Here is a 14,173-nt window from a genome sequence, read left to right on the forward strand (position 1 = left end):
TAGCTCAGAGCACCTCTGTGCATGAGAACAGCCTCACAGAGCTGCAGAGTCGTCTTCTAATCCATCCAACACAGAAACACGTCTTTCTCTCCGAGGCCAGATGAGGACGTTCTGTGTCCTTCAGCTCATCTCTTTTCATCTGTCTGTCTCTCTGTCTGCCCATCTCTCTTTGTTTGTCTCTCCGTCTGTCTCTCCGTTTGTCTGTCCATCTCTCCATCTCTCTCTCTTTGTCTCTCCGTTTGTCTGTCCATCTCTCCATCTCTCTTTGTCTCTCCGTTTGTCTGTCCATCTCTCCATCTCTCTCTCTTTGTCTCTCCGTTTGTCTGTCCATCTCTCCATCTCTCTCTTTGTCTCTCCGTTTGTCTGTCCATCTCTCTCTCTTTGTCTCTCCGTTTGTCTGTCCATCTCTCCATCTCTCTCTTTGTCTCTCCATTTGTCTGTCCATCTCTCCATCTCTCTCTTTGTCTCTCCGTTTGTCTGTCCATCTCTCTCTCTTTGTCTCTCCGTTTGTCTGTCCATCTCTCCATCTCTCTCTTTGTCTCTCCGTTTGTCTGTCCATCTCTCTCTCTTTGTCTCTCCGTTTGTCTGTCCATCTCTCCATCTCTCTCTTTGTCTCTCCGTTTGTCTGTCCATCTCTCTCTCTTTGTCTCTCCGTTTGTCTGTCCATCTCTCCATCTCTCTCTTTGTCTCTCCGTTTGTCTCTCCATCTCTCTCTCTTTGTCTCTCCGTTTGTCTGTCCATCTCTCCATCTCTCTCTTTGTCTCTCCGTTTGTCTCTCCATCTCTCTCTCTTTGTCTCTCCGTTTGTCTGTCCATCTCTCTCTCTTTGTCTCTCCGTTTGTCTGTCCATCTCTCCATCTCTCTCTTTGTCTCTCCGTTTGTCTGTCCATCTCTCTCTCTTTGTCTCTCCGTTTGTCTGTCCATCTCTCTCTCTTTGTCTCTCCATTTGTCTGTCCATCTCTCTCTCTTTGTCTCTCCGTTTGTCTGTCCATCTCTCTCTCTTTGTCTCTCCGTTTGTCTGTCCATCTCTCCATCTCTCTCTTTGTCTCTCCGTTTGTCTCTCCATCTCTCTCTCTTTGTCTCTCCGTTTGTCTGTCCATCTCTCCATCTCTCTCTTTGTCTCTCCGTTTGTCTGTCCATCTCTCTCTCTTTGTCTCTCCGTTTGTCTGTCCATCTCTCCATCTCTCTCTTTGTCTCTCCGTTTGTCTGTCCATCTCTCTCTCTTTGTCTCTCCGTTTGTCTGTCCATCTCTCTCTCTTTGTCTCTCCATTTGTCTGTCCATCTCTCTCTCTTTGTCTCTCCATTTGTCTGTCCATCTCTCTCTCTTTGTCTCTCCGTTTGTCTGTCCATCTCTCCATCTCTCTCTTTGTCTCTCCGTTTGTCTGTCCATCTCTCTCTCTTTGTCTCTCCGTTTGTCTGTCCATCTCTCTCTCTTTGTCTCTCCATTTGTCTGTCCATCTCTCTCTCTTTGTCTCTCCATTTGTCTGTCCATCTCTCTCTCTTTGTCTCTCCGTTTGTCTGTCCATCTCTCCATCTCTCTCTTTGTCTCTCCGTTTGTCTGTCCATCTCTCTCTCTTTGTCTCTCCGTTTGTCTGTCCATCTCTCCATCTCTCTTTGTCTCTCCGTTTGTCTGTCCATCTCTCTCTCTTTGTCTCTCCGTTTGTCTGTCCATCTCTCCATCTTTGTCTCTCCATTTGTCTGTCTGTGTTTCTCAGCTGCCAGTGAGTGCAGTAAAGTAGGTCTTCTGTAATTATAACCTTCACCAACCTGGCATTAACATCAGCACGAATTGACATGCAAAAAAATGCACACACACGCACGCACGCACGCACGCACACACACACACACACACACACACACACACACACACACACACACACACACACACACACACACACACACACACACACACACACACACACACACACACACACACACACACGCACAGAGTGTGCAGAGAGAGGACCTGTCACACACGGTCAGCGGCTCAGAGGAAAGCGTTGCAAATTGACGTGAAGTAAAAGGAAACCGAGGCATTTTATCTCCATGAGACTATGTGGGCTGACTAAGAGCTGCAGCCCCCCAACGGGCAATCCTAGACAGCATCGTTAGATTGCACAGTTTGGCAACCTAACAGTGCAACTAAAAGGAAGAAGAGTGTATTAGAAGAAAGTCATGAAACAAGCAATAAAAAAATCATTGCTGCTCCCAACATCCTCTCATCTCTGAGTGTGATTGTCTGCCATCAGGAAGACGACTTTGCGTGACAATCATAGACTGTATATAAGAAGTGGATATCGTCACCCGTTGGTTTGTGGACTGACTAAAGCCTTGAGTTCTTTGATTTCACCGTCGCCATCTTGGATTACGGTCGTTGCCATGTTGTTGTTTTTTCGCAACCAATGAACACAAACCACCATATCTGGACTGAGGAGGAGTGTAGAGTATACATCTCTGTCAATCATAGTAAGCCCCGCCCTAAAGCATCCCCTGCTTTATGGTCTGTGTGACTCTAAATGGACCATAATGTACTAAATGAACATCATGCTGTATTGAAGAAGACTTGAAACTAGAGATTGAGACATAAACTCATGTTTACAATGTTTACTGAGGGAATAAATCAAGAGAGAAGTAGAGTCATTTTCTATAGACTTCTATACAACCAGAGGAGTCGCCCCCTGGTGGCCACTAGAGAGAATGCAGCTTTAAGACACCGCATCTTAGTACAATAAATACACTTTTGCACACTTGGGGACGATAAAGTTGATCCATCTCTCTATCTGTCTAAAGAGCAGAGACTGAACAGGTGGGATAGTTTAACTGTTGGTGGAGGGCATCTGATCAGTAGTCTGATCTTAAACGAAGCTCGTCTTCTCAGGAAACCTGGTTTCAGGAGACCTCATCCACGACTATTACTGCCGGTACACAGACCTGTCCCCAAAGAGTCCAAACGCTCCCCTCTGAACTAGACTGGAACATTTCAACTGAACAACACACTCATCCACCCCACTACCGAACTCCGTGTTCCCCCACAGCTGTCACTTCCTTCATCAATCCACCATCATCCATTCATGCCTCCCCCCCCTCCCTCCCACACTGCACCACTCTCCACTGAGGCTTGTCAGACTCCTGAGGAAGCAGCTTATGTTAGTCCTGCAAAGAGGCATCACCACCTACGTTATCTCCTGTCTGATGACTCTGTGGGGATGGTTCACTCTCGCATAAAACACGCATGCATACATTCACAATGACTGCTGGGTAAAACCAAGCGTAGAGTGATCTGGTCTTCAATGCTAACGTTGGGAGGCTGAAAGCTTTGACGTCACGGAGTTTTCTAGAAACGACTGCGCTCCAGTCTGTGGAGTGGAGGACAACAAAACATGTGAGTGGAAGACTTGGTGGCTTTCAGATTGTACAGAAGTAGGTCGCAGGATGAAAGCAGGAGGGAGACGCTCAGGCTCACGTGAGGCTCAAGGGAACATCAGGCCGTCGTCCACCACTTTCACTTTAAATATCTCAACAACTACCTGATGGATCGACATTTATTGTGGCACAACTGTTCCCGATGCCTTCACGGTGATATATAAGAACTTTGGTAATCCTCCGATTGTTTTTCTCTCTAGTGCCACCATCAGGTGAAGATTTGTATTTGTCCTTATGACCAAATCTTGAGATCGAATTTTGGGAAATGTTTGCATGCTAACATGCTAAAATAAGATTCTGAACATGGTTAAGAATATTCCAGCATAACGTTAGCGTGTTGTCATTGTCTTTGTGAGCTTGTTAGCATCCTTACATTAGCATTAGGCTCAAAGCACCAATTTGCCCAATTGCAGCCTCACAGACTCCGTCCCTCACTTTGGGTCAGACAGAAATATCTCAACAACTTTTGGATGTATCGCCATGAAATATCGTACAAAAATTAATTTTCCCTTTAGGATGATAAATAACAACTTTAGTGATCCTCTGACTTTTCCTCTAGCGCCACCATCAGTTTAAAAATGTAATTAGTCCTTTACGATTAAATCTGCAAAATTACATTTTTTCTTTAGCGATAATTAGGAAATGTCTGCATGCTAACCGGCTAAAATAAAATGCTAAACATCGTTAAGAGTATCGCTGCTGAACATCAGCATGCTAGCTTCTTCTTTGTGAGCTTATTAGCATGCTGACTTTAGCATTTAGCTCACTTTGCCCAAGTAGGCCTACACTTGGTCCACCACTTCGGTTCGGACGGAAATATCTCAACAACTATCGGATGGATTGCTATGAAAGTTGGTACAAACATTCATGTTTCATAACTTTGGTGATCCTCTGACTTTTAATTGTTATGTGTGCAAACTGTGGTTTATGACAAAATACCTGCAGAACTAATGAAACTCCCATCTGCCTCAGCTGTACGGTGCGTGTACTCTACTTAGCATGCTAATATGCTACGATAGCACGATGAACACGACCTGCTGAACGTCAGCATGTTTGCATTGTCATTGTGAGCATGTTCGACTGTTGACTCTAGTACTTAGCTCAAAGCACCACTGTGCCTAAGTACAGCCTCAGAGAGCCGATAGCATGGCTGTTTGGATCGGTCTGGAGTCGGTGCGCCCTGGTGGCCTCAGGGGTTTAAGGCTGATGAACTGAAATCCTGCAATTTGTTGAAAGTAATCCCCCATTTCTCTTTCTCTAGCTCTCTTCTTTAATTCCTGACATCTCTTTCACAAAAGATCATTTTTGAAGAAATCAGTGTGGATTACACCAGTCATCTGCCAAACGTCTGTAAACCATGAGCAGATCATGATAACAAAAGACAAATAAATGTAATGGCAGTTGTAATTAGCAGCTTGTGGCCATCTGCATGTGTGTGTGTGCGGATAGCAGGAGTGCAACGTCCATATGGTGAGTGGAAATCACAGATTCTGTTTGTGTGTGTTTACACACCAGAGGCAGCGCTGAAGCCACTAAACAGAATGCAAACCTCAGGCTCATTATCCGTCTCCCTCGCTCTGTCTGTCTGTGTGTGTGTGAGGCGACTGGCTGAGGGGGTTTGCATGACTTTGCGAGGAAGACGTCAGCTGTTAGAGTAAAGACAGCGATCGAGTAATGAGGAGAAACGAGGTCAGAGAAGGACCAACATCACCCTGAATGTGCTGCGAGAGGAGTCGTCACATGACGCTCAACGTTTAATCTTCCATCTAAACAGAGTCTGTGAGCAACATCTTCGTATCTCTGTCGTTGGCATTTACTTTCACTGATTTTTCAAGTTTTCAAGATTGGCCTTTTGGCCATCGCCATCTTGTTTTCTTACCAGAAGTGACACAAGAAGGTGGAGGTAAGTACAACCGAACTCTGAATAAGACATTTTTAGGCGACCAAAATATGGCAATTAACGATCATGAACTTGAAAAAACACTGTTAAAGGGTTACAATTTTAAGACGAAAACACGGACAAGTTCCAGATCGGTCATTGGTGTACAGACCTGTCAATCACAAGGTAGCCCCGCCCCAATTTACTGAATGAACATCATGCTGTATTGAAGAAGACTTGAAACTAGAGATTGAGACATAAACTCATGTTTACAATGTTTACTGAGGGAATAAATCAAGAGAGAAGTAGAGTCATTTTCTATAGACTTCTATACAACCAGAGGAGTCGCCCCCTGGTGGACACTAGAGAGAATGCAGCTTTAACACATGAAGCTTTGACTTCACTCTAAAGAACCGGAGGTTTCTGCCTGAGTAAAACAAAACAGAAACATATTGCTGCTGGAGTTGTGTGTCAGACATTCACACCCTGAGGCCGCTGACAGAATATCCAGGTCATGGAGAGGAGACATCCCCACATAGCAGCAGATACGTGTCACAGTGCTTTTCTGTTTACAGCTGTGTTTCCGCGACGCACACACATCTGCCCTCGCCCTCTCTGACTGTGAACAATTCAAGAGTTGCTGTGAGATACAGCTCATCAAACACTCGGGCCACAGCGGGTTTGTGCAGCACATCTGCCGTTCCCGCTGCGCTGAGAGAATCCCCGAGTGTTGGAAAACAATAATGCCGCAGCTGCAGATCTGAGGAGGAGGAAAAGTCAATTACTGTACAGTTCAACCATTCAAATTGCTAAACGCTCGACTGAATGAGCTCATGGGGAACGCTCCTGACTGGAAGTAATGGGAAAATGGGAAATTCATGAATTTCAATTGGTGCTTTGATGGATTCGATCAATTTGACAACGTTTTTATGAGGAAAGAGGCAATTTCACCCACTTAAACTGCACAGGTGCCTTTATAAAATCTACTAATAATTATAAAACCAGGTGCTGTGTGCATGAACATGTTATGATTAAGACCATTCTTTTCACTCTCATGAGCACCCTTTTAGAAAATTCATATTACATTTTGTAGCATCAGTCATCAAATAATAAATAGTCTGTTAGCCTTTGTTTGCAGAATCATTTCTACATGCAGTAGATATATTACTCATTTTATATTGACTTTATATTACTCAACAGTCAGGTGTCACAGTTTGAAGAGACTTTTAACGAATAATAACTTTACAGTCCGTGAAACAACACAAATGTTCAAGTCTTCTTCAATACAGCATGACGTTCATTTAGTACATTATGGTCCATTTAGAGTCACACAGACCATAAAGCAGGGGATGCTTTAGGGCGGGGCTACTGTGATTGACAGGTCTCTACCAGAGCCGCATACGGCGTCTCTATGTCACTCCTCCTCAGTCCTAATATGGTCACTTCCTGTTCACTGGCTGCAAAAAAACAAGATGACGACGGCCAAAACATCTGCAGCAGCTAGATGCATGAAGAAAAACAGATTTTGCAGCTTTCTTGATCAACATATTGTTTTCTTTTTGTTATTCATTGCTTCACTCAACTACATTTACCATCTACAATGATTTGACTTCCACATTAAAAAGGTGGGGAATTTTCCCTTCAAGGTCTGGTTAGAATTGAAAGAAAAGAAAAAGGTGATGAACTTTAATTGCAAGTCTTTCACGGGACATAAACTCTATGATCTCCTGCATGAACATCAGATGTGCTACTCATCCATTCACCTCCCCAATCTCCGTACTTCAACTTTCCACCTTTCATGAACGTACGCTGGCACTGGAAGTAAAATCATTCCCAATATCCTAATTGCGAGGATGCTTTCTGTAATTTGGCTGAACGGACTCTTTATCTTAAATCATCACGTCGCATTAACCTCACACTGACAGCAGTTATTTTGCAACTAAGATGCTTTGCTGCACTCAAGACAATTAAATCTTCAATGCCAATTCTGAAAAAAGCACAAACACAGGGAAAAAAGAAACCCCACAGAAGGAAGTATTTCCCCTGAGCTTCACTGCTGCCACGACATGTTAGCCAGCGAGCGCCATCACTCCGTCTGCGCCGACGGTTTCTCTGGAGCCGACCGGCGACGACAAGACGAAGACAAAGACTCCTCGTCTCTGTGGCGCACACTCACTGTTACAGTTAATGCCAGACTGTGCTCTTTCATTTGAATAAATAGTTTGATATGTCGGGAAATACCTTTATTTGCTTTCTTGCTGTAGTGCTAGATTTGAAGCCAGGACACAGTTAGCTTAGCTTAGCATAAAGACTGAAAGCAGGGGGAAAAGGCTAGCCTGGCTCGGCCCGAACAAGTCGCAAAATCCACCTACTACCACCTGTAAAACTCACTGATTAACGTCTTTGTTGAATCCATATCAAACAAAGTTTCGGAATGAAATGTATGTTGTGGTTTTAGGGGCTTGTTTAGGATTATGTATGTGAATTATTTTTGCTTTATTGCAGGAAGTGAGCAAAGAATACCTCTCCCACATTTAGGCTACCGGTTTGTACGCTAAATATGTAGCCGGTTAGCTTAGATTAGCTTAAATACTGAAAAGAAGGAGGAAACTGCTATCCTGCTAACAGTTTAGCTTCCTGTTAAGCTTAAGCTAATCACCTGCTGGCTCTCATAAACAAACAAATTAACACATTATATATTTATATATATATATATGTCACCTATATCTAAAAACGGATGTTTTTAAATTTTAGGCAGAGTCAAGCGAGCCGTTTCCCCCATTTTTCCAGTCTTCAAGCTAAGCTAAGCTAAGCTATGCAGCCTGTGTGCTGTTGAATGACACTAAAACACAGGTGTATTGATGTAAACAGGCACTCATCTTCAGTCCGCTAAGCATTTTCAAATAGCGCTTGAGTGATATCTCTGCAAGATTTAAGCTTCTCACAAATAAATCAGTATCTGCGTATGTTGGCAGATAAGTTGCAATAGGCGATACAAAAATCAATATCCCAAAAATCCTGTAATGTTATTTCAGCCCATATTTGTTATTTTATTTTTATTTCTATTTCTCTGATTTTCATGGACATTAAGTGACGAAAAATGACATGTACAGAAGTAAAGTAGAAACAAGATAATCTATATATATATGTTAGTTTTGCATAAAGTTGACACTGTTTCGAAATTATCTTCTGTCCGTAAATAAAATGTACACATCACAAATATCTGAACGCAGTCACATAAATCATCCCTTTTTCCAGTCAAATATCGTGTCACTTTTTAAATTTAAATAAATCATTGTTTTTTTATCACAACAATAATTTATAATAATTGAAAGGCACAGTCTTTTGGGAAGTATTGGAAATGTTTGTTCAGATTCAGCACATTTTTTTAATTTTAATTAATTCATTTTATATTTTATTTGTTAATGAGCATTGGTGATACTGAACCACTGACTATTTAAAATAAATCTGAATAATTATGCTGCTTTGAATCAACCTGAAAGTTCAAACTAAAAAGGTATTTTATCATCATAAAAACAATAGCAGCGAAACTCTTAAAGATAAACATGATAAAATAAATGTCAGGTCTTACCTGAGGCTTTCAAACAGACGTGTTGTTATTTTCTTTCTGTCGGGATTCGAGCTGCTTCAGTGTGACAGCTCTGTCTCAACATCCAGCATCCTCTCCGGTGCTCTCCTCCTCACTGCCAGCCTCCTCAACACACACACTGGAGTGACAGCTCTGCTCCTCCTCCCTCTCTCTCCCTCTCTCTCCCTCGCTCTCCCTCTCTGTTTAACTCAATCCATCCACTCTCATCTCATCAGCAGAAGACAAAATGGTGATGCCAGTCTTGCTGGCAAAGTGAACTTTAGGAAGAAAAAAAGAAGCTTAAATGTCATTCACTGAGCTGTACAACGTGTACTCTTCCAGTGGTGGAAAATAGAAACGAGCATGTACTCAAGTACTCCACTTGAGGTCCAGTTTGTAGTATTTCAGGCGATCTATCAGCAGAAATAGAGTATAATATATACAACTATGTCTTCTTTTGTGTATAATCACCTAAAGCTAAGAGTTTTTGTCTTTTTGTTATATTAGAATGAGCCCTCAGTCTTTAGTCTCTTCTTCTTCTGCCCCATTAATAATCTCACGACCCCTCAGATGTATCTGGTGACCCTTTTTAGGGGCCCCGACCCCTAGGTTGGGAACCACTGGACTAAACTTGCTGACTGTGCATAAAAGTAATTAAAATAGCTCCACCTGCAGCCGCTACAACATGCCTCAGTATTAATAACAATATTCACAACAATAAATCAGACACCGGGGACATTATTCTGCAGAATGAGTACTTTTGCTGTTAATATTAATACTCTGCAAAATAAAAACTTCATATTTCCTACTTCGTGTGTGTAATAATGTGAACCCACATTCAGTCCGATTATGTTATTTTAGTTTTGTTGTTTTATGCGTTGTACTTATTTAATATACCTTTACTGTTTGATTACTCACTCTATTATTATTTATATTTAGCTAATAATACTTGCTATGTCTTTGTGTTTAGTTGTATTTGAATGCAGTTCCTTTTCTTGTTTGGAGTATTTTTCCATTTTGACTTCAGGAAACGATCTGAATTCTCCTCCAATCACAAGCCTCACTTGCGTTTCCTGCGTGACACATTGAATCCACTGCTGCCGCTCTGTTTACACGATGTGCTACAAAAGGAGCTCGTATTCATGCGCCATGTATGAGAACACGTTCTAATAGATCTATTTCTGGTCCTGTATTTGCCCTGTAGCTAAACAGCTGCACTTATTATGTGCAATACAATGCAAATCCAATAGGCCCGCATGCCCTGTGCAATTAGAGACCATAATGATGACGTAATTCTATTATTCAGCAAACGTTCAGCCAAGAGTTAACCTTAAGCCACTTTATATTCCAGAGCGGTCGCCGGAGCAACCGAGCCGCTTCCGTCACACATGTTCTACGCTGACACGCGAAGTCTTCGTGTCAAGGTAATGAAAACGAGCGTCTGTGGAGCCACTTTGATTTATTGAACTGTGCTGAGTTTGTCCCAGAGGACCACTTCCTGTCCTCCAAAGCTCCAGCTGGAATGATGGGCTGCCAGTCCTCCGGGTCACTGTCGGTCGTTGCCCTCTTGTGGCTCCTTCATTGGACGTCTGAACCCTTCCTCCCTTCTGTGGCTGCTCTAATTACGCCACATTGAACACTTAACCGGCCCAAACATTTCACACAACATCGTGAATTCAGCCTTGAAAATGTGCCAAAACAAGCTCTTGGTAAGCAACGCGATGTGAGGAGAGAGCCAGCTCCCTGCAACAGAACTGGATTTAAGTTCTATTCATTCACAAATCAAGATTCAGAATTACATTGAGGCTTCAGAGCGGCCTTCCCTCTGTCTGAAAGGCCGGTTGAGCTGATTGACACAGGTGTTACGGTACATCAGGCCCAAAAGACAGGAAGTGATGCTGTATAACAAAATAAAAGAAGATTAAAAGAGAGTTTGAATGACATTAAAACAGTTATGATATAAAATGTCCTTATAGCTGCTTATAACTACATTATAGTGTGTTATAACCCCTTTATTAAATGTTTACACTCTGCTTATGAATGCAAAATTAAATTGTTAAAAAATGTATTCAAAGAGGCTTTTGATGTGCAAAACAATGAAATTATGACCACGAAATGAACAGGATGAAGAAGAGACTCGTGTGTGTGTGTGTGTGTGTGTGTGTGTGTGTGTGTGTGTGTGTGTGTGTGTGTGTGTGTGTGTGGACTCAACCTGGGATCCAGCTGCGTCACACACTGCAGATGTTTTCACCACAAATTAACCAGTTTGTCAATTAAACTTCAACTGGCTGGAGGTGTTTTCATGTCCGACTCTTTTCTCACACATTTACATAATTAAGCGCCGGTTATGCAAAAGCACATTAATCACACACGAGCCAGAGAGAAGAGATCAGCGGCGGAGCACCTCAGCACAGCCCGTCTGCAGGACTTCAGCGTGATATGGTGAGAAGAGGCTGCACTCGAATGATGCAGAAGAGCCTCGAGGGGACAAAAGTAGAGCTGCGTTTGTAGAGTGGTTCGTGAAGAGGACGACCGAAGCGCTGCCCCCAAAAACACTGCACAACAGCAACAAGGTGAAGAGTGTGTAATTACAGAGATGATCAGAGGAGCTCATGAGGGTAAATGAAGTTTTAACAGGCTGCACTGACTCACAGTGGGGCTTTGAGCGAAATGCTAACGTCAGCATGCTAACAGGTTTGAATGGTGATGTTTAGAAGGTATTGTTGCTAATTAGCACTAAACACAAAGCACAGCCGAGGTTGATGGGAATGTCGTTCGTTTTTGTAAAACAACGTATTGAACAACCACTTTATGGTCTGTGTGACTCTAAATGGACCATAATGTACTAAATGAACATCATGCTGTGTTGAAGAAGACTTGAAACTAGAGATTGAGACATAAACTCATGTTTACAATGTTTACTGAGGTAATAAATCAAGAGAGAAGTAGAGTCATTTTCTCATAGACTTCTATACAACCAGAGGAGTCGCCCCCTGGTGGACACTAGAGAGAATGCAGCTTTAACACGTGAAGCTTTGACTTCACTCTTCATAACCGGAGGTTCAAGTGTTTTTAGCTTTGTGACGAATGACAGATGTGTTTCTAAATGGTTTAACATTTCACCATTCAGGCCGCCCCTCTAAAGCCCCTCCCCCAAAATGATCATTATGAATGTAAACAACAAACATGGTTGTTACAGCCCTGAGACAGCAACATATACCGGATTTATTTCTTTATCTTTTTGTCAGAGCTTTTGATTCATTGATTGCCGTGAGAGAATTTCAACAAAAATGTACATATTTTTTAAGTTCTTTAAGACGATCAACAGGCCTGCCTGACAACTTGGTAACAACTGCATGCGAGACAAATGTTCAGGGAAGGACAGGAGGCACAACAGACCAGCGGGAGAGAAAACCAGGGAAAGACAGGGAGGCATAGCTAATGACAAATGACGGATAAATGCCAAATGCATCACCACGCATGCTGAGAGCTTAAGGTCAATAACGTTTGGAGTGTGTGTGTGTGTGTGTGTGTGTGTGTGACATGTGCCCTGCATGCACACACGTCTCTGTTGAGTAATGTCATTAATAACCCTGGGTATGAAGTCCTTCAGAGGAATTGTCCAGATGCTGCTGGTTCGCTCTATATGCCTGAATGCCTGGAAGTGTGTGTGTGTGTGTGTGTGTGTGTGTGTGTCAGCTTGTGTCCCTGGTGGTGGCATAATAAAAAACCTAGCGGAGCGGTTTGGCTAAGTGTTGAGTCTCCTGAGTCTCTCGAGTCTCATGAGTGAGTGGTCGCTGTCTGAAAGTCCTGTAACTCTCCCGGAGGACTTTGTCTGTCTGACAGGACACTGAAAGTAGAAGTAGAAGTAGAAGTAGAAGTAGAAGAAGAAGAAGAAGAAGAAGAAGAAGAAGAAGAAGAAAATGGAGATGGCAGAGATTTGAAGGTAGGAATTAACAAAGGAAGAATTAAAACTCAATCAAATGATGCTGATCTTTGAGCCAGCAGACCGCTGTTTCTTCCCCCGTCTGAAACTAGAAGTCAACTTTGAATTATATGTCACGTAACTTGCGTACTTCAGTAACGCCATTTTCATAGTTATTTTTACCCAAACCTGCGATATTTCAGATTGAGACATGAACTCATGTTTACAATGTTTACTGAGGGAATAAATCAAGAGAGAAGTAGAGTCATTTTCTCATAGACTATATACAACCAGAGGAGTCGCCCCCTGGTGGACACTAGAGAGAATGCAGCTTTAACACATGAACCATCGGCTTCACTCGGCTGTACCGGAGGTTGCTGCAGGTTGCTGTCTTGTCTGAACCCAGCAGGTGAAATGCTGCCACCTATTTATTGTAGCATGCGGCTACATCTTACACATTGCACCTTTAACAAATGCTCAACCCACAGTTGTTGATCATTGCAGCTGACATGAAGACAATATATCAGACCACAAGAATAAATGACTTCATGAGACAGGATGTCAGTGTTGTGCCACGTATGAAATTAGGTCATAACTGTTACAGCCACCCAACACACGCAGGCAGACTCAATCTGAGAAATAAAATGCATCAGTGCTTCACCCTGAGCTGCACGTCTGTCTCTCGATGAGTCATCTGTGATTAACAGCAACGAGTGCTGCTGAGGTAGAAATCCTCCAGCTGTGTGTGTGTGTGTGTGTGTGTGAGGCCAGGTACAGATGGAAAGATCAGTGGTGGGAGAAGTACTCAGACCATTTACTTTAATGCAAGTAAAAGTGCTGCATTCAACATATTTACTTGAGTAAAAGTGTGTTTCAGTATTCAGCATTGTGTTTACAGGTTGTTCTGTTGGCCCCACAAACAAACACACAAAGCCGAAAGACCTTTTGCAGCATGGAGATCAATTTAAAAGACACAAATCAAACATGGAAAACAGACATTTCCTTCAGATTCAATATCTCATTTACGCCTCTGTCCTCTCCACACCTCACCATCGTTCCCAGTATAAACCCTGTGGAACGCAACACGGCGCCAACTTTTCAATACACAGCAGAATTTACAACCACGCTGGCTGCAAAAGGTAATGAGAATTGTTGTGAAAATGCTGCAGAGCTGTAAATAACTGGTTAAAGCAGGTCTTGTTCTGCTGGCGGGAGCTGCAGCGGCCTCCCTCAGCGCCGTCAGATGAACCGGCAGCGTCTGAGGGAACCGAGACACCGGGAGCAACGAGAGCAGGAGACGTTTAGTGTGCGTGTGTGTGTGAGTGTGTGTGTCTGTGTCAGTGAGTGTGTGAGTGATG

At 42.9% G+C, this 14,173-nt stretch overlaps 1 protein-coding gene across 1 annotated transcript in view; it reads right to left on the bottom strand.

Annotated features, from left to right (window-relative positions):
- rph3aa (rabphilin 3A homolog (mouse), a) overlaps positions 1-9,020 on the bottom strand; it is a 21,159-nt gene extending 12,139 nt beyond the window's left edge. The window contains exon 1 of the mRNA XM_079290176.1: positions 8,894-9,020. The gene's annotated coding sequence lies outside the window, so the exon portion shown is untranslated. The remainder of the gene's footprint in view (positions 1-8,893) is intronic.
- Between the last annotated feature and the right edge of the window lie 5,153 nt (positions 9,021-14,173).

The sequence above is a fragment of the Melanostigma gelatinosum genome, assembly GCF_949748355.1.
Source record: "Melanostigma gelatinosum genome assembly, chromosome: 18".
NCBI lineage: Eukaryota > Metazoa > Chordata > Actinopteri > Perciformes > Zoarcidae > Melanostigma > Melanostigma gelatinosum.